This window comes from Bos mutus, chromosome 5 (assembly GCF_027580195.1).
Source record: "Bos mutus isolate GX-2022 chromosome 5, NWIPB_WYAK_1.1, whole genome shotgun sequence".
NCBI lineage: Eukaryota > Metazoa > Chordata > Mammalia > Artiodactyla > Bovidae > Bos > Bos mutus.
In genome coordinates this window covers 87,936,744-87,955,720 of record NC_091621.1, presented here as the reverse complement: position 1 = coordinate 87,955,720, position 18,977 = coordinate 87,936,744, and the positions used below count along the sequence as shown (strand labels likewise).

General features: G+C 37.5%; 1 long non-coding RNA gene and 1 other non-coding gene across 2 annotated transcripts in view; both read right to left on the bottom strand.

Annotated features, from left to right (window-relative positions):
• Positions 1-240: 240 nt before the first annotated feature.
• LOC138987849 (uncharacterized) overlaps positions 241-18,977 on the bottom strand; it is an 80,492-nt gene continuing 61,755 nt past the window's right edge. Inside the window, exons 3-4 of the long non-coding RNA XR_011464132.1 lie at positions 2,817-2,900; positions 241-420 (exon numbers count right to left, since the gene is read on the bottom strand). This is a non-coding gene — a long non-coding RNA (uncharacterized lncRNA). The remainder of the gene's footprint in view (positions 421-2,816; positions 2,901-18,977) is intronic.
• Positions 15,449-15,520, bottom strand: TRNAY-GUA (transfer RNA tyrosine (anticodon GUA)). The gene has a single exon. It is a non-coding gene; the product is annotated as a tRNA-Tyr (tRNA).

The window sequence follows — 18,977 nt, the reverse complement described above, 5'->3', positions numbered from 1 at the left end:
TGGCCTGCCTAAACCTTTGAGGTGCACACATTTTCCCTTAAATATACAAGTTAATTAGATTAATTAAGTTTTGCACCAGTTTTGCACTGAAACTGGGAACGGCTTTGATAGATAGACAGTACTTCACTAAAGTAACTCTAACATACTTCTCTTAACACAAGTTTCATTTTTATTTGTTCAGCACGAAAAACAAACACTAAACATATGGAAGGATAACAGGGGGTGCTGAAAACTGAAAAATATTTTATGTAGGTTTAATTTTGGTTACATAGGACTTAATGTTTTGAAGGATTTAGTGCAGATTTTTCTCCAATCCTAGGGAATTTGCTGATATGAGAAAAATAGAATTGTGTTTGTTCTTGAATAAATACAAGCTTTGGGAGAAAGGCAGCACTGTAGATCCATTTTACTAACAGGAATCTGAAAGAAACAGAGGAGGGCATAGTTCACAGATTTATTGCAACACTGTAAGCAAACTTGACTCCCAATTTTTTTTTTCCTAATATTTTCCAGATATGTTCTAAAACTAGAAGTTGAATAGAAATACTAAAGAGAGATGATTTAGGAATTAAGATTGACTCTGTAAGAATCTTTAGTAGCATGAATCATGAAACAGTGAAATTATATAAATGCGATATAAATATAATTTTTAGTTTAACAACAAAACATTTGCAATGCCATAGATTGCTTTCAAGGACTTAGTGCTAATTTTCTGAATTCCAACCTTCTCTCCATCCCTATTTTGCCCGTACGTCCTACCTGACTTCTTTCTTATAACCCCATTGTTTCCACTGACTTGTCCTTCCCTGTTCAAAGTATCTAAAATTCAACTTTTCACAGGAAATTTACTTTGATTACAGGGCAAGTGGGGATATACAGAGATGGGAAAATGAAAATGACCTCTTTTTTTTTCCCAGCAGAGTCATAAACATCTGACTGTTCTTTGTCATTGTATTCAAATAAAATGAATTGTAAAGCCTCCCAAGACAAACACCTTATTATGCCTTGTTACATCTCTTCATACTTTTCTAGGAATGTGGCTTATGGATAAGTATTTCTATGATTTTAAATTCATGGACAAATTTATTCCTTTTCATTAAAGGATTCAAAAGAGAGAGATGTTTTCTTCTGTATGAAATTAAATTTGTTACATGTGGATACATATATATATATTTAGACTATTATTTTTCTGTGTTTAAATGTAGCATTTTAAATATTCATTTCTAATGGCAAACATAATAGCATATTTTGTCTTTAGAACAGTATTGTTTCTGTGAAACATGAGATCTCTTGAAGATTTATAAGCTTTGAGAAATATGAATACAATAAAAGAGGCCAATGTCACTGACATATCGTGAACACCCACCACTTGTTTTTTAAATAGTAAATGCAAAACACATTCTAATTAGTAGCTATAATCCTGTTACTTGAAAGATTTATCATGTTGACTTTACTGCAAGTGTACCACCTTATAGATCAGAAATTTCTAGTGAAGTGAAGATTTGCTCTACAAATAAAAGAAGATATGGCTGCATATAAATCTGGGTGTGTGCATAATTGAAAGAGCTATAGAAACGAAAATGGGGAGGGAACCAGCGATTCCTGGAATTGATGCCCATTGAATCTCTGCCCATTTCTAAAAAAGAACCTTGAAAAAAACAGATTCTGGCAAAATATTGGTTTCCATTACTTTTCATTTTCTCTTGCCAGGATCAGAACCAGATGTTCTGTAATATAGCAAAGTCTGTTCTATTGGCATTTTTGGTCATATTAACTTCAGGAACTACTGGAAATTTTATGTGAGAAGATTCACAGGTGATTAGCATCCAAATTTCCTGAGACTTCAGGGGTTTTGACAGGGTTGGAGAAGCGATGGCATACAGTGAAAGTGTCCAAATATCCTATGTTCTCTTCTTGATGTGCTCATATTCATAATGAAATACATATGCTCATATAACTTATCTTACAACATATGGTACAATATAATTGAAGAAAGTCTATGCAATTATTTCACCCCTCCAAAAAAAGAAAACAGTTCTACATTATTAATAAAAATAAATCAGGGCTTTGGTGTGTGCTAGAGATACAGATTTCAAATATAGCCTCCACAAATGTCCTACAAGTTTGAGTGGAAATAAGAATGGAACATTGTACAACCAGGTCGCCGTTTAGGTGTCATTTCCTCTTTTTTCCCCCAACTCTTATATCTAAAGTAAATGATTTCAAAACTGACAACACACACATTTGGAACTTGAATTATGTGGGTGATCATAATTAAAATTGGATCCATTGCTTTCATTCTCTGCAAATTTTGTCGTCTCAGTTAATGTTGGGGATGTCTCTTAAAAGGCAATAGCATATTTAAAAGTACTCCCCTGCCCCCAAAACACACACATATTCTATTTGAAGAGCTGATCAAAGTGCTCTCATTTAATAGCATTTCTAGGCTATCCTGGCAATTTCTACCGTAGACCACCCCTGGAGGCTCTCTCTTGATGTTCTAGCAAACTGACACAGCATTGATTATTGGATATGCTTATAATTTAAATTTTATAATAGATATTATTTAAGGAAGTGAAAGAAAGCATGTATATTAGTAAAGAGAAACAAAAAATTAGATAATAATTTTCAACTGGATATGCTTATAATTTAAATTTTATAATAGATATTATTTAAGGAAGTGAAAGTTTCAACTGGATATGCTTATAATTTAAATTTTATAATAGATATTATTTAAGGAAGTGAAAGAAAGCATGTATATTAGTAAAGAGAAACAGAAAAAATTAGATAATAATATTTTACTTTAGTGAAATTACCTTTCTGAAGAGGCTCCCAATTTTTCATTCTGTTAGCTACCCCTATGGTGTTGTAGAGATGAAGATGATGAGACAGTAAGTCTTCTATAAGAGAGGGAGAAGTCTTACATTTAGGTCTTTAAACCATTTTGAGTTTATTTTTCTATATGGTGTTAGGGAAGGTTCTAATTTCATTCTTTTACATGTAAGTGTTCAGTTTTCCTGCATCAGTGGCACAGTGGTAAAGAAACTTCTGGCCAATACAGGAGAAATAAGAGGCTCAGATTCGATCCCTGGGTCAGGAAGGTCCCCTAGAGTAGGAAATGGCAATCCATTCCAGTATTCTTGCCTGGAAAATTCCATGGACAGAGGGGCCTGATGGGCTATGGTCCATTGGTCACAAAGAGTTGGATATGATTGAGCATACGCACATCCTGTCCGGTTTTCCCAACACCACTTATGGAAGAGATTGTCTTGTCTGTGTTTCTCCATTGTATATTCTTGCTTCTTTTGTCATAGATGAATTGACCGGAAGGGTGGGGGTTTATCTGGGGGATCTCTATTCTGTTTCATTGATCTATGTTTCTGTTTTAGTGTCAGTGCCGTACTGTTTTGATTATTGAAACTTTGTGGTGGTGATGGTTTGTTTAGTCACTAAGTCATGCCTGACTCTTGCAACCCCATGGACTGTAGCCCGCCAGGCTCTTCTGTCCATGAGATTTTCCAGGCAAGGATACTGGAGTGGATTGCCATTTCCTTCTCCAGGGGATCTTCCTGACCCAGGAATCAAACCAGGGTCTCCTGCATTACAGGCCGATTCTTTAAACTTTGTAGTCTAGTCTGAAGTCAGTGAGCATGATTCTTCCAGTTCTGTTTTTCTTTCTCAAGATTGTTTTGGTAGTATGGGGGTCTTTTGTGTTTCCATACAAATTTTAAAATTATTTGTTCCATTAAAAATACCTTTGGTATTTTGATAGGGATAGCACTGAATCTGCAGATTTCTTTTTGGTAGTACGGTCATTTTTAAAATAATATTAATTCTTCCAATCCAAGAACATGGTATATCTTCCCATCTGTTTGTGTCATCTTTAATTTCTTTCATCAGTGTTTCATAGTTTTATGAATACAGGTATTTTACCTCCTTAGGTGGGTTTATTTCTAGATATTTTACTCTTTTTGTTGTGATAATAAATGAGATTGCTTCCTTAATTTCTCTTTTTGATAGTTTGTTAGTGTCTAGAAGTGCAGCAGATTTCTAGACATTAATTTTATATCCCACAACTTTATCAAATTCATTGATAAGCTCTAGTAATTTTCTGATGGCATCTTTAGAATTTTCTATACATAGTATTATGTCATTTGCAAACAGTGACAGTTAAACTCCTAGAGGAAAACTTAGGGAGCGCACTCTAACATAAATCATAGCAATATTTTTTGGATCTATCTCTAAAAGCAAAGGAAATAAAAGCAAAATTAAACAAAAGGGACCTAATTAAACCTAAATAAAAGCTTTTGCACATCAAAGGAAACCATCAACAAAGCAAAAGACAACCTACTGAATAGGAGAAAATATTTGCAAATATGGCCAATAAGGGGTTAATACCCCAAATATAGAAATAGCTCATACAATTTAACATAAAAAAAAATCCAATTAAAAACTGAGCAGGAGAATTGAATAGCCACTTTTCCAAAGAAGAAATGCAGATGGCCAACAGGCCCATGAAAAGATGTGCAACATTGCTAATCATCAGGGAAATGCAAATCAAAACCACAATGAGATAGCACCTCACACCTGTCAGAATCTATTGTCAAAAAGAACGCAAATAATGAATGTTGGCAAGGATGTGGAGGAAAGGGAACTCTCATACACTGTTGTTGGGAATGTAAATTGGTGCAGCCACTGTGGAAAACAGACTGGAGGTTTCTCAAAAAACTAAAAATAGGACTGCCATATGACCCAGCATTCTACTCCTGAGTGTGTGTTAGTTGCTCAGTCACGCCTGACTCTTTGTGACCCCATGGACTGTAGCCCACCAGGCCCCTCTGTCCATGGGATTTCCCAGGCAAGAATAATGGAGTGGGTAGCCTTTCCATTTGCCAGGGGATCTTCCTGACTCAGGGATTGAACCTGGGTCTCCTGCATTGCAGGCAGATTCTTTACCATCTGAGCCACCAGGGAAACCCTTCCTCCTGGATATATATATGAAACAAAATGGAAACACTAATTTGAAAAGATACATGCACCAAATATTCATAATTGCATTGTTTATAATTGCCAAGACATGGAAGCAACCTATATATGTGTGTGTGTGTGTGTGTGTGTGTCTATTTACACAATGGAATACTACTACTCAGTCTATGGAAGACTGAAATTTTGCCATTTTCACCAACATGAATGAACTTGAAAAATATTATACTAAGTGAAGTCAGACAGCAAAAGACAGACAGTGTATGATATCACTTATATGTGGAATCTAAAAATACAACAAACTAGTGAGTATAACAAAAAAGAAGTGACTCACAGATATACAGAACAAACAAGTGCTTACCAGTGGGGAGAGGGAGGGAGAAAGGGACATTATAGAGGAATGGGACCAAGAGGTACTAACAACTGTCAACAAAATAGACTATTGATATAAGGATATATTGTACAACACAGGGAATAGAGCCAATATTTTATGATAACCATAAATGGAGTATAGCCTTTAAAAGTTGTAAATCATTGTATTGTATACCTGTAACATAGTATCATACATCAACTATACTTCAATCAAAAAAAGTGGGAGGGGAAGGGGATCACTAAAGTGTCAAACTTTTCAACTCCACCCCATTCCACACCCAAAGAACGTTTTATGGATGAGCTTCCAGCGTCATGTTTCATTCCCTATTGGAAGAATGAGGATCGGAAAAGGTTTCAATGGAACTTGGAAGGCTATGACTGGATATTCAGAGAGTCCCTAATGACAAGGCTGGAAGGTTGAGCTGGAGTTCTGACATTTCCCCCAATTCCCTATAGTAGAGCTTCTATGACCGGATCAATGTGAAATTTTAGGCAAGACTGCTCCCAAACATATTAAACTCATAATCTATCAAAAGACACAGCAATGCAAATTTTCTTTGAATAGAATTTTCCTTAATATTTACCAGCAAACATTATCTTCAGTTCAGTTCAGCCACTCAATCGTGTCTCTTTGTGACCCTAAGGACTGCAGCAGGCCAGGCTTCCCTGTCCATTATCAGCTCCCAGAGCTTGCTCAAACTCATGTTCATCGAGTTGGTGATGCCATCCAACCATCTCATCCTCTGTTGTTCCCTTCTTCTCATGCCTTCAATCTTTCCCAGCATCAGGGTCTTTTCCAATGAGTCAGTTCTTTGCATCAGGTGTCCAAAGTATTGGAGCTTCAGTTTCAGCATCAGTCCTTCCAAAATTTAGGACTGATTTCCTTTAGGATTGACTGGTCTGATCTACTCGCAGCCCAAGGAACTCTCAAGATTCTTCTCCAACACCACAGTTCAAAAGCATCAGTTCTTTGGTGCTCAGCTTTCTTTATGGTCCAACTCTCACATCTGTACATGACTACTGGAAAAACCATAGCTTTGACTAGATGGACTTTTGTCGACAAAGCAATGTCTCTGCTTTTTTAATATACTGTCTAGATTGGTCATAGATTTTCTTCCAAGGGGCAAGTGTCTTGTAATTTCATGGCTGCAGTCACCATCTACAGTGATTTTGGAGTCCAAGAAAATAAAGTCTGTCACGGTTTCCACTGTTTCCCCATTATTTGCCATGAAGGGACCAGATGCCATGATCTTATCCAGGAATTAGTTGATAATTCACTAAAAGACAGAGAGAAACATACCTATGTGAGGACCTTCCTAGGGGGCTTGATTGTTAAAATTGTAGGGTATAGGATAAATTGAATGGAAAAGAGAGCTGATGAGGTAGAAGGTGAGGTGTTAATGTCTAGTCTCTACCTGTTTCATAATTTTTCCTTAAATTGGCTTTGACAATGAGACTCAAAATTAAATTCAGACATGTCATAGCTTGCCAATGCTGTGAATAATGCTTTGTTTTTCTCCATTCACACTGCCTAGGGATGGATTACAAGGGTATATTACTATTCTAATTTCTAAAATGGTAAATTACCTTTGGAAAGAAGCAGAGTCCCTTCCAGAAGGTAGGTTTTGGAATCTCTGGAAGCATCATGAGATATTTTTTCTTAAAAGGCTGGCAAAGTGCCCATTGCCTGAGGAAAGATTTTGTTACCATATTTGCCAGAGTATAAAATATAATTATACCCTCTGAACCAATATGCTTCCAGCTGCTCCCAAATATCTAATCAGCATTGATCTCAATTACTCTCCCACCTTCCCTGATAAAAGAGAGTGTCAGACTTTGACACCAAGGAAATTGTAGGTGGCCTTCTTGACTATCTGACAGTCCCCTGGGGTGGTGAAAGACAGTGTAAATAGACACAAACTGGAGGAGAGTAGAGAGCAGTACTTAAATGCATTACAATAGGAATGTATTATAGTCAACAGATAGGATGATCAGAAAATTCATCTGATCTGAAAGTTTAAAAGAAAGCAGCCCATTCTCCTTAGTAGTGAAGGCTGTGAAAGAAAGAAAGTGGTGATTCTGGTTCAGAAGGATGGCAAATAGTGTAATAAATTATGCCCTCATCCTGGTTGGGCATCCTGGGAGTCAGTTAGGTTTAGGATTCAAAGAGTTGAGAACTCACTGTTGCAACCTAAGAGCTGCCCAAGCTGACTCAAGTGATTGTTAATTACCCTCCCTCCCTGTAGAACTACAGCAGAAGTGTGAGCTGTGAGAGCTGAGAGCATCATCACTGTGTGGACTGGTTGTTGTTGTGTTTAGTAGCTAAGTCATGTCCGGCTCCTTTGTGACTCCATTGACTGTAGCCAGCCAGGCTCTTCTGTCCACAGGATTTTCCAGGCAAGAATTCCAGAGTAGGTTGCCATTTCCTTCTGCAGGGGATCTTCCTGACCAAGGGATCGAACCCATATCTTCTGCATTGGCAGGTGGATTCTTTACCATTGAGCCACCTGGGAAGCCCCAGGTGAACTGCTATCACCTGTCACATGTGATACCACATGGTAGCACAAAGCCAGAACAGACTGGGACACTTCAATGTTCTCCCTGCTGGGCAGCGTCTAAGCCCTGAGGTTAACAAAGGATCTGTTGGGAGAAAGCAGCAGATATTTTCTGGCTGATATGACTGACACATGGGGTTTGCTATTGGAGTTTATGCTGATAGTCTTCATTAGAGACACTCTCATCTCTCAGATTATAAAAGCAAAAACTTAGATACGAGAAGGATAGTCGGAACTAAAGTTGCACAGAAATTTAGCCCCATGACAGGAAGTAGAATCCAATCACAATATCTCATCCAGGGTTCTATTCATTACACTAGACAACATTTTGGTGGGGGGAGACTTTTGTTTTTATTTTTTATTGAAGTCGAGCTGATTTACAACATCTTGGGTGTACAGCAAAGTGAATATTCAAAACGTAAACTTATTCAGATTCTTTTCCATTATAGGTTATAACAAGATATTGAAAACAGTTCCCTGTCCTATACTGTATGTCCTTGTTATTTATCTTATATACAATAGTGTGTATATGTTAATCTCAAATTTCCAATTTATTCCTCCCTTTATCTGTCCCCTTTGGTAACCATAAGTTTAGATTTTTCTGAAGTTCAACAACTTTGACATTGCTCTTTGAGGATTTCTGACTTCATTCATTTATCATTCATTTTTTTCACTTGCTCAATAAATAACTATCAAACAACTGTTATGTATCAAAGTGAAAGTGAAAGCTGCTCAGTCATGTCCGACTCCTTGAGACCCCCTGCACTGTAGCCGGTCAGGCTCCTCTCTCCATGGAATTCTCCAGGCCAGAATCCTGGAGTGGGTAGCCACTCCCTTCTCCAGGGGATCTTCCCAATTCAGGGACTGAACACAGGTATCCACATTGCAGGAGGATTCTTCACTGTCTGAGCCACTAGGGAAGCACATTACATACCAAATGCTCTCCTAAATTCCAGGAATACAGAAGGGAAAAATACACATTGTCTACCTTTGTACAGCTTTTTTTTTTTTTTTTTTTTATTTGCACACTCATGTTCAGAGAAATAAAAGCCATGTTGAAAGTCATGACAAACAGAACATCTCAAAACTAAAAATCATGCTCAACAACTGGACATGATCAGTTAATTCCATCTTCTGAACACTGATCAAACACTCCACCCTCATATATCAGTAAGCTTGTAATGATCATTGGACAAGAGATCATTTGTGGACTAACGAGAGTCAGGTAAGGGGTCATTGCAATCAAAGCTTGGTTTCCATACTCAAAAGTCTTCTGTGTTCTCTGGTATTTTTTCTGTAAGAGTGGCATCATCTCTTCACCTGAGTGACACAATCGGCCTCCTCAGTGTTTTCTCTTCCTCTTTTCTCTTAAAACTTCATTCCCTTCAGAAAAGGATATACATTGATAGTGAGAGTTTTTAAAAAAATTATTGGTGTATAGTTGCTTTACAATGTGTTATTTTTGGCTGTACAGCAAAGTCAATCAGCCATATACATATATACAACCTCTCTTTTTTGGATTTCCTTCCCATTTAGGTCATCATAATTCCAGAAGATACATGCCCCCCCAATCTTTATTGCAGCACTATTTACAATAGCCAGGACATGTAAGCAACTTAAATGTCCATCAACAGAGGAATGGATAAAGATGTGGAACACATATACAATGGAATATTACTCAGCCTTAAAAAGGAATTAAATTGTGCTATTTTCAGAGATGTGGATGGACCCAGAGACTGTGATAGACAGTGAAGTAAGTCAGAAAGAGAAAAAAAATATTGTACATTAATGTATATATGTGTAATCTAGAAAAAATGGTACAGATGAACCTATTTACAAAGCAGAAATAGAGACATAGACTAGAGAACAAATATATGGACACCAATATGGGAAAAGGGGAGAGGGGAGGAATTGGGAGAATGGAATTGATATATATACACTACTATGCATAGTGTGAGTTTCAAGGGCCTTTACTCAGGTGTTTTCGCAGAAATCAGAGCATTAGGATTAATAAATCCCTAGTCAAATTTAGAGGCTTCTCCGGTGGCTCAGTGGCAAAGAATCTGCCTGCCAAAGAAGGAGACATGGGTTTGATTCCTGGGTCAGGAAGATCCACTGGAGATGGAAATGCAACCCCTTCCAGTACTCTTACTGGGAAATATTCCATGGGCAAAGGAGCTTGGTGGGCTATAGTCCATGGGGTTGCAAAAATGTCAGACACTATTTGGTGAATAAACAGCAACAACAGCAGAATCGAAACCCAACTAGCATTCAAGCTATGAGGTCACACATGGATCAGCAAGGGGTGGAGCACAGGGAAATATTTCAGCAGAATTTGATCTTCTAGGTTCTGAGTCTGAGGTCACAATCATTGATGCCGCTTTGGATACTATTTGAATGCTTTGTATTACATTGATATTACGCTGTGAAATGTAAACTTACATTCAGAAGCTGGAGATATTTTAAGGTATTATTTTTTATCATTTTTGCTATTACTTATTAGCAAACCATTAGGTCATACTTGTTCAGATGTTTAGAAATTGTCAACAATATAGTCATTGTTTTAAACTAGATATGATTTAATATAGCTCAAGTACCTAATTCATAGCCACTATTTTTCTAAAACCATAAGAAATGAACTTGTTTAATTGATCTTAGCTTTAATCCTACATGCAGATCCTCACAAGTTCCAACGTTAAAAAAGCTATAGAGACAAGAGACAACAGAAGAAGGAAAATTCACAGATAATAATACCAAAGAGAGACAAACATATGCCATAATCCTGGAAAAATTCTACCAAGGGTAAGGCAGATGAAGTTTGATTTAGGAAAAGCTATAACATGCTTCGCCATTGAGTGGATATTGCCTGAAAAAAAAAATGTTTAAGATACAGTGTGTGTGTATGTGTGTGTTTGCTATGTCACTCGGTCGTGTCTGACTCTTTGAGACCCCATGGACTGTAGCCTGCCAGGCTCCTCTGTCCATGGGGATTCTCCAGGCAAAAAATACTAGAATGGGTGGCCATTTCCTCCTCCAGGGGATCTTCCTGACACAGGGATCAAACCCAGGTCTCCTGCATTGCAGGCAGATTCTTTACCAGCTGAGCTGCCAGGGAAGGCCCAAGATATACTGTATTGCTCATCAACTCGAGACATACAGCCTGTACAAGCCACGTCTGTTCACAAGGTGCTGCTTTGGGAAAATTTGAAGACTGTTCCTGCCTTTGTTTCTTCAATTCCAGCTATCTACATCCACCCAGATTTAGCAAATTACAAAAGCCAAAAGAGCAGTAAATTAATGACGTGCTTGCTTTGCAGTGTGAGAGGGAGAGTTTTTAGGAGTCAAGAGCACTAGGTCAAATAGAGATTTGAAAAGAGTCCCTGACTAAGTAGTGTAGCATTTCATGTGGTCTACTAGTTATTAAAGAATATATTAATGTCTGCAAAAATTAGAGTTAGGTGCTGTGAAACTTGAATTCCAGCTAAGAAAAATAATAGGAGAAAATTATGTCTCGGCTTCAGATAACTGACACCCACATTCATTAGTAAATATTAGGTCTGGAAATATCTTGCCTCTTTTGAGTAAAATCACAGTAAGTAAATCAAAGAAATCTCTAAAAATAAGATTATTTAAGAATTCAGAAAAAAGTTTTCAGGAAACAAATTGGCACAGTCAGTAAAATTTAACAAGATATGGCCATTATAATGCTATTTCCCTGTTCAAAGTGCTAGTTGCTCAGTCATGTCTGACTCTGCTATTTCATGGACTGCAACCTGCCAAGCTCCTCTGTCCATGGTATTTCCCAGGCAAGAATACTGGAGTGGGTTACCATTTCTTTCTTCAGGGGATCTTCCCGACCCAAGGATCGAACCCTGGTCTCCCGCATAGCGGAGAGATTCTTTACCAACTGAACCACTAGGGAAGTCCAATTTCCCTGTTAAGGGACAAATTTTAAAATGAAAAGTCAATAGGATGGACTATAAATGATATAAAGATGAACACTTTCAGGAAACAAATATGCAACAAGAAGTAGTAAAGTACAGAACTGACAAAGAAGCAAATTTTATCAGTCATTTGGTGTACAGACATATAAATTATCTTACAGCTTAGAGAAAAAAAAAAAGACTTTATGAACAAGGACTAAAGCCAGAGGGATGGGTTGGTGGGATATGGGAGGGTGGTTCAAGAGGGAGGGGATATATAAATACGTGTGTGTCTGTATATACATGTATAATATATATATACACACACACACATATATAATATATTTATGGCTGATTTATGTTGTATGACAGAAACAAATCAACACAATATTGTAAAGCCATTATACAATTAACTAAAATTAAATTTTAAATATATGTAAACAATGTTAAAAAAAAAAACAGGTACTGAAAAAATGAGAGAACTAGACAACAGAGAATAAAATTTGTAATGCACCTGAAGAAAAAGTGAGAGCCTTTTGTCACAATCAAAGACACAACTGGAGAAAATATTCTGACCTAAAAAAGATTCATGTTAGCAAATGTATAGGAAATTCCCTCATTTTTTTATGTTAAATTACTGGGAGAAAGGCATGTCATTAAACATTTTGAGAAAAAATATTTAAAATATGAGGCATATGAACATCTCCTCAAGTATTGTGACTAAATCACAATGTTATATAACTTTCCTACACAATATTAATAAAAGGTAATATAGCTAAATATACAGAAATCTGAGGAAAAACCTTTGTAGACTAAGATGCCAGAAAAATTTTCTTTCATATGTGAAATATATTTTATATGTAAAATATATTCTCAAATATTCAAGAACATGGAACATACCCTGCCTTCTATATAATTGGCAATCCAAGACAGAAAAAACAGACATAAGGTCAGATAAAAAAATGTGAAATGTAAGCATATGCAATAAGTAATGAAACCAGTTAAATTTTATTTTAAATAATTATTTTATACAATTCATAATTTCTTAAAAATAAAAGATCTCAAACTCTCAGACTTGGAGAGAGAGTACTGATATAAATTGATATAACCATTTGTAGGATTGTTTTGAAATATATTTCAATATATATGAAAATATTCATACCCACTTCTAAGGCTAAATCCTAAGGAAATGATGAAACATTTTTTCCAATTATATCTTATCATAGTGTCATAAGATGAATTTAATCCTAGCCATTAAAACTACTTACTAGCAGATGACTTAATATTAAATAAAAAGGGATATAATGTGATCAATGTGTAATGTTAAATTTTGTAGATTATATGAGCTTTACTTTAGTTATATAATTACTTGCATATTCATTAATTGAAAAATATTTATGGAGTGCCTGTGCCTACTGTCAAGTAGACTATGATCTAGACACTGAAGATAACAGCAACAAACAAAAGTGAAAAGTTAAAGTGTTAGTTCAGTCTATCTGACTTTTTGCAACCCCATGGACTATAGCCCACCAGGCTCCTCTGTCCATGGAATTCTCCAGGCAAGAATACTTGAGTGGGTAGCCATCCCCTTCTCCAGAGGATCTTCCCGGCCCAGGGACTGAACCCAGGTCTCCTTCATTGCAGGCAGATTCTTTACCATCTGAGGCACCAGGGAAGCCCCATAATGGAGCTTAAGTTCAATTTAATATAATACATAATGGTAGATATAATATAGTACATAATACATACAATAAATATTAAGTCATTTCTGCATGGTGGGATTATGGATGGTTTTAAAAAATATTTTTTATTTTAATTCTCTCCCAATACCATTTATTATTTTTATACAAAAATTTCATTTTAAAATGACTTCTGTATCAAATGTTTTATTAAAAATGGACTTCAACAGAACTTTTTAATGTTAACATAGAATTAAACTTTTTTAAATTGTTGGACATACCTGTATTCGTGATCCAAAATTAAAATCAGAGGCATTAATTCTGGTTATCTAATTAAAATTCCCAAAAAGACCATTTCTCTAGTCCACTATTTCTAGAAATATCCCCCTTATGTACTCTAGTAGAATTTATAGGCCTGTCAAGTATTTCCCAGGCACTTTTGATGCCCTAATTCCAGTTATTTATTTTAAATAAATTAATTTTGTTTGTACTGCATCCCTTTCCTCCTGCATTAAGTTTCTGTCTGACACTAGTGGAAACAAATTTCAAAACAACACAACAAAGGTTTTCCTCACAGCTGCTTCAACCAGATGGTAGATTTAAGCTTCTGGAAACATATTAGGAAAGCCTATTCCCATATAAAGTCTATCTCAAGCTTAGGCATCCCTAAGGCCCTTGCAAAACTCAGAGAGGACTGATAAATTGGAGGTGTTTTTCTGTACAGTAATTTCTATCTTTATGCTATTCAACTGCCATGAACTCATAGGCTATCTCTGGCTCACTCACCATTGTATACATGCTTATATAACACTGTGACTAAAACACATATACTAGGTAATGCTGTTTATGCTGTTGTTTATTCACTAAGTCGTGTCCAACTATTTTGTGAATCCCACGAACTATAGCCCACCAGGCTCCTCAGCCCATGGGAGTTCCCAGGCAAGAACACTGGAATGGGTTGCCATGGCCTTCTCTAGGGGATCTTACTGATCCAGGGATTGAACATGCATCTCCTGCTTTGGCAGGCTGACTTTTTATCACTGAGCTACCAGGGAAGCCCAATTCTGTTTATATCCCTTCCTATATTCGGACTCCTTATATTTCAAGATGCCATTTCAGAGAACCATTATAATCTATGGTAATCCTTTTCCCCAAGAAAGTGATCTTTTTGAAGAACAATAGGAAGATAAAGCAACAGAAAAAGCCAATTACTTGATTGTAGGGTGACACTTTTATCATCATATTGGGGTAGTGACCACTGCAAACTTTTCTTGTTTATAAGTACATTAGTTTGTACTCCTGAGTTGGCAATTTACCGTATGGAGACCAGAGGGGAGGGGACTGGGGGGAGGAAAGAAATAGGTGAGGGAGATTAGGAGGTACCATCTCCCAAGTGCAAAATAAATGAGTCAGGAGTGTGAAATGTGTAGTGTGGGGAATATAGTCATAATTATCTAATATCTTTGTGTGGTGGCATATCATAAATAGACTTATTATGAAATGTACAGAAATATTAAATCACTATGTTGGGTAAGAGGAGCTAACATACTGTTGTAGGTCAATGACACTTCAAAAACAAACTCATAGAAAATGAGATCAGATTTGTGGTTACCAGAGGTCGGGCATGTGTCCATCCCCCTAGTGGACAAAGATAGTCAAAATGTACAAACTTCTAGGTATAACAAAGATAAGTGATGGAGGTGTAATGTACAACATGATATATGTAATTGACACTGTTGTATGTTATATATGAAAGCTGTTAAGAGGGTAACAACTGATGCGTCTGAGTCTGATGTGAAGAGTGAGTGAGTGAAGTCGCTCAGTCGTGTCCGACTCTTTGCGACCCCATGGATTGTAGCCTATCAGGCTCCTCCATCCATGGGATTTTCCAGGCAAGAATGCTGGAGTGGATTGCCATTTCCTTCTCCAGGGATTCTTCCCAACCCAGGAATTGAACCCGGGTCTCCCGCATTACAGGCAGACGCTTTACCGTCTGAGCTACCAGGGAAGCCCACCCGATGTGAAGAGCCGACTTATTGGAAAAGAGCTTGATGCTGGAAAAGAGTGAAGGCAAAAGGAGAAGAGGGTGGCAGAGGAAGAGATGGTTAGATAGCATCACTGACTCCATGGACATCAACTTGAGCAAACTCCAGGAGATAGTGAAGGACAGGGAAGCCTGGTGTGCTGCAGTCTGAGGGGTTGCAAAGTCAGACAGGACTTAGCTAATAAATAACAACAACAAGAGAGTAAATCCTAAGAGTTCTCATCACAGGGAAAAATATTTTTTCTATTTCTTTCTTTCTTTTTTTACTTATATGACATGATAGATGTTCACTAATTGCCTGGAGAAATGTCAATAACCTCAGATATGCAGATGACACCACCCTTATGGCAGAAAGTGAAAAACTAAAGAGCCCCTTGATGAAAGTTAAAGAAGAGAGTGAAAAAGTTGGCTTAAAGTTCAACATTCAGAAAACTAAGATCATGGCATCTGGTCCCATCACTTCATGGGAAATGGATGGGGAAACAGTGGAAACAGTGGCAGACTTTATTTTTTGGGGCTCCAAAATCACTGCAAATGGTGATTGCAGCCATGAAATTAAAAGACGCTTACTCCTTGGAAGGAAAGTTATGACCAACCTAGACAGCATATTCAAAATCAGAGACATTACTTTGCCAACAAAGGTCCGTCTAGTCAATGCTATGGTTTTTCCTGTGGTCATGTATGGACGTGAGAGTTGGACTGTGAAGAAAGCTGAGTGCCAAAGAATTGATGCTTTTGAACTGTGGTGTTGGAGAAGACTCTTGAGAGTCCCTTGGACTGCAAGGAGATCCAACCAGTCCATCCTAAAGGAGATCAGTCCTGGGTGTTCATTGGAAGGACTGATGTTACAGCTGAAACTCCAATACTTTGGCCACCTGATCAGAAGAGTTGACTCATTGGAAAAGACTCTGATGCTGAGAGGGATTAGGTGCAGGAGGAGAATGGGCTGACAGAGGATGAGATGGCTGGATGGCATCACCGACTCGATGGAAATGAGTTTGAGTGAACTCCGGGATTTGGTGATGGACAGGGAGGCCTGGCGTGCTGCGATTCATGGGGTCACAAAGAGTCGGACACGACTGAGTGACTGGACTGAACTGAACTGAAATATCATTTCACAATGTATGTAAGTCAAATGATCATGTTATATACCTTAAACTTATTCAGTGCAGTATGTCAATTTGCACCTCATTAAAGGTGAGAGGAAAAAAATATCATTTGTCTCTCATCTTACCAGTTCATAAGGGAAGTATAATCATAATGGTCCTTTATGATTATACAGTGGAAGTGACAAGTAGATTTATGGGATTAGATCTAATTGATAGAGTGCCTGAAGAACTATGGAAGGAGGTCCATGGCATTGTACAGGAGGCAGTGATCAAGAACTTTCCCAAGAAAAAGAAATACAAAAGGGCAAGATGGTTGTCTGAGGAGGTCTTACAAATAACTGAGAAAAGAAGAAAAGCTAAAAGCAAAGGAGAAAAGGAAAGATATACTCTGCATTGAATGCAGAGTTCCAAATAATAGCAAGGGGAGATAAGAAAACCTTCCTAATAGAGGAAAACAATAGAATGGGAAGACTAAAAATATCTTCAAGAAAATTAGAGATACCACGGGAACATTTCATGCAAAGATAGGCACAAGAAAGGATAGAAATGTTACGGATCTAACAGAAGCAGAAGATATTAAGAAAAGGTGGCAAGAATACACAAAAGAACTGTACAAAGATCTTCATGACCCAGATAACCACGATGGTGTGATCACTCACCTAGAGCCAGACATCCTGGAATGCAAAGTCAAGTGAGCCTTAGGAACCATCACTACAAACAAAGCTAGTGGAGGTGATGGAATTCCAGTTGAGCTATTTCAAATCCTAAAAGATGATGCTGTGAAAGTGCTGTAGTCAATATACCAGCAAATTTGGAAAACTCAGCAGTGGCCACAGGACTGGAAAAGGTCAGTTTTCATTCCAATCCCAAAGAAAGGCAATGCCGAAGAATGCTCAAACTACCGCACAATTGCACTCATCTCACACACTAGCAAATTAATGCCCAAAATTCTCCAAGCCAGGCTTCAACAGTATGTGAACCATGAAATTCCAGATGTTCAAGCTGGATTTACAAAAGGCAGAAGAACCAGAGATCAAATTGCCAACATCCATTGGATTATCAAAAAAGCAAGAGAGTTCCAGAAAAACATCTATTTCTGCTTTGCTGACTATAGCAAAGCCTTTAACTGTGTGGATCACAATAAACTGTGGAAAATTCTTCAAGAGATGGGACTACCAGACCACCTGACTTGCCTCCTGAGAAATCAGTATGCAGGTCAAGAAGCAACAGTTAGAACTGGACATGGAACAACAGAGGAGTACATCAGAGGAGATGTACATAAGGAAAGGAGTACATCAAGGCTGTATATTGTCACCCTGCTTATTTGATTTATATGCAGAGTACATCATGCAAAATCCTGGACTGGATGAAGCACAAATTGGAATCAAGTTTGTCAGGAGAAATATCAATAACCTCAGATATGCAGATGACACCACCCTTATGGCAGAAAGCAAAGAAGAACTAAAGAGCCTCTTGATGAAAGTGAAAGAGGAGAGTGAAAAAGTATGTTTAAAACTCAACATTCAGAAAACTAAGATCATAGCATCTGGTCCCATCACTTCATGGCCAAATAGATGGGGAAACAATGGAAGTAGTGAGAGACTTTATTTTTGGGGGGGCTCCAAAATCACTGCAGATGGTGATTGCAGCCATGAAATTAAAAATGCTTGCTCCTTGGAAGAAAAGCTATGACCAACCTAGACAGTTCATTAAAAAGCAGAGACATAATTTGCTGACAAAGGTCCGTCTAGTCAAAGCTATGGTTTTTCCACCATTCATGTATGGATGTGAGAGTTGGACTATAAAGAAAGCTGAGCACCAAATAATTGATGCTTTTGAACTGTCATGTTGGAGAAGACTCTTGAGAGTCCCTTGGACTGCAAGGAGATCCAACCAGTCCATCCTAATGGAAATCAGTCCTGAATATTCATTGGAAGGACTGATGCTGAAGCTGAAATTCCAATCCTTTGACCACCTCATGTGAAGAACTGACTCATTGGAAAAGACCCTGATGTTGGTAAAGATTGAAGGCAAGTGGAGAAGGGGACGACAGAGGATGAGATGGTTGGATGGCATCACCGACTCTATGGACATGAGTTTGAGCAAGCTCAGGATTTGGTGATGGACAGGGAAGCCTGCTGTGCTATAGTCCATCGGAATACAAAGAGTCAGACATGACTGAGTGATTGAACTGAAATTATTGGTTCATATATTTTTAAAAAATCCACCACTATCTCCCATCTTTAAAAAAAAAAAAAAAAAAGCCCTCTTGACCCCACATCTCCTAACAGCTATTTCTCCATTTTCACTTC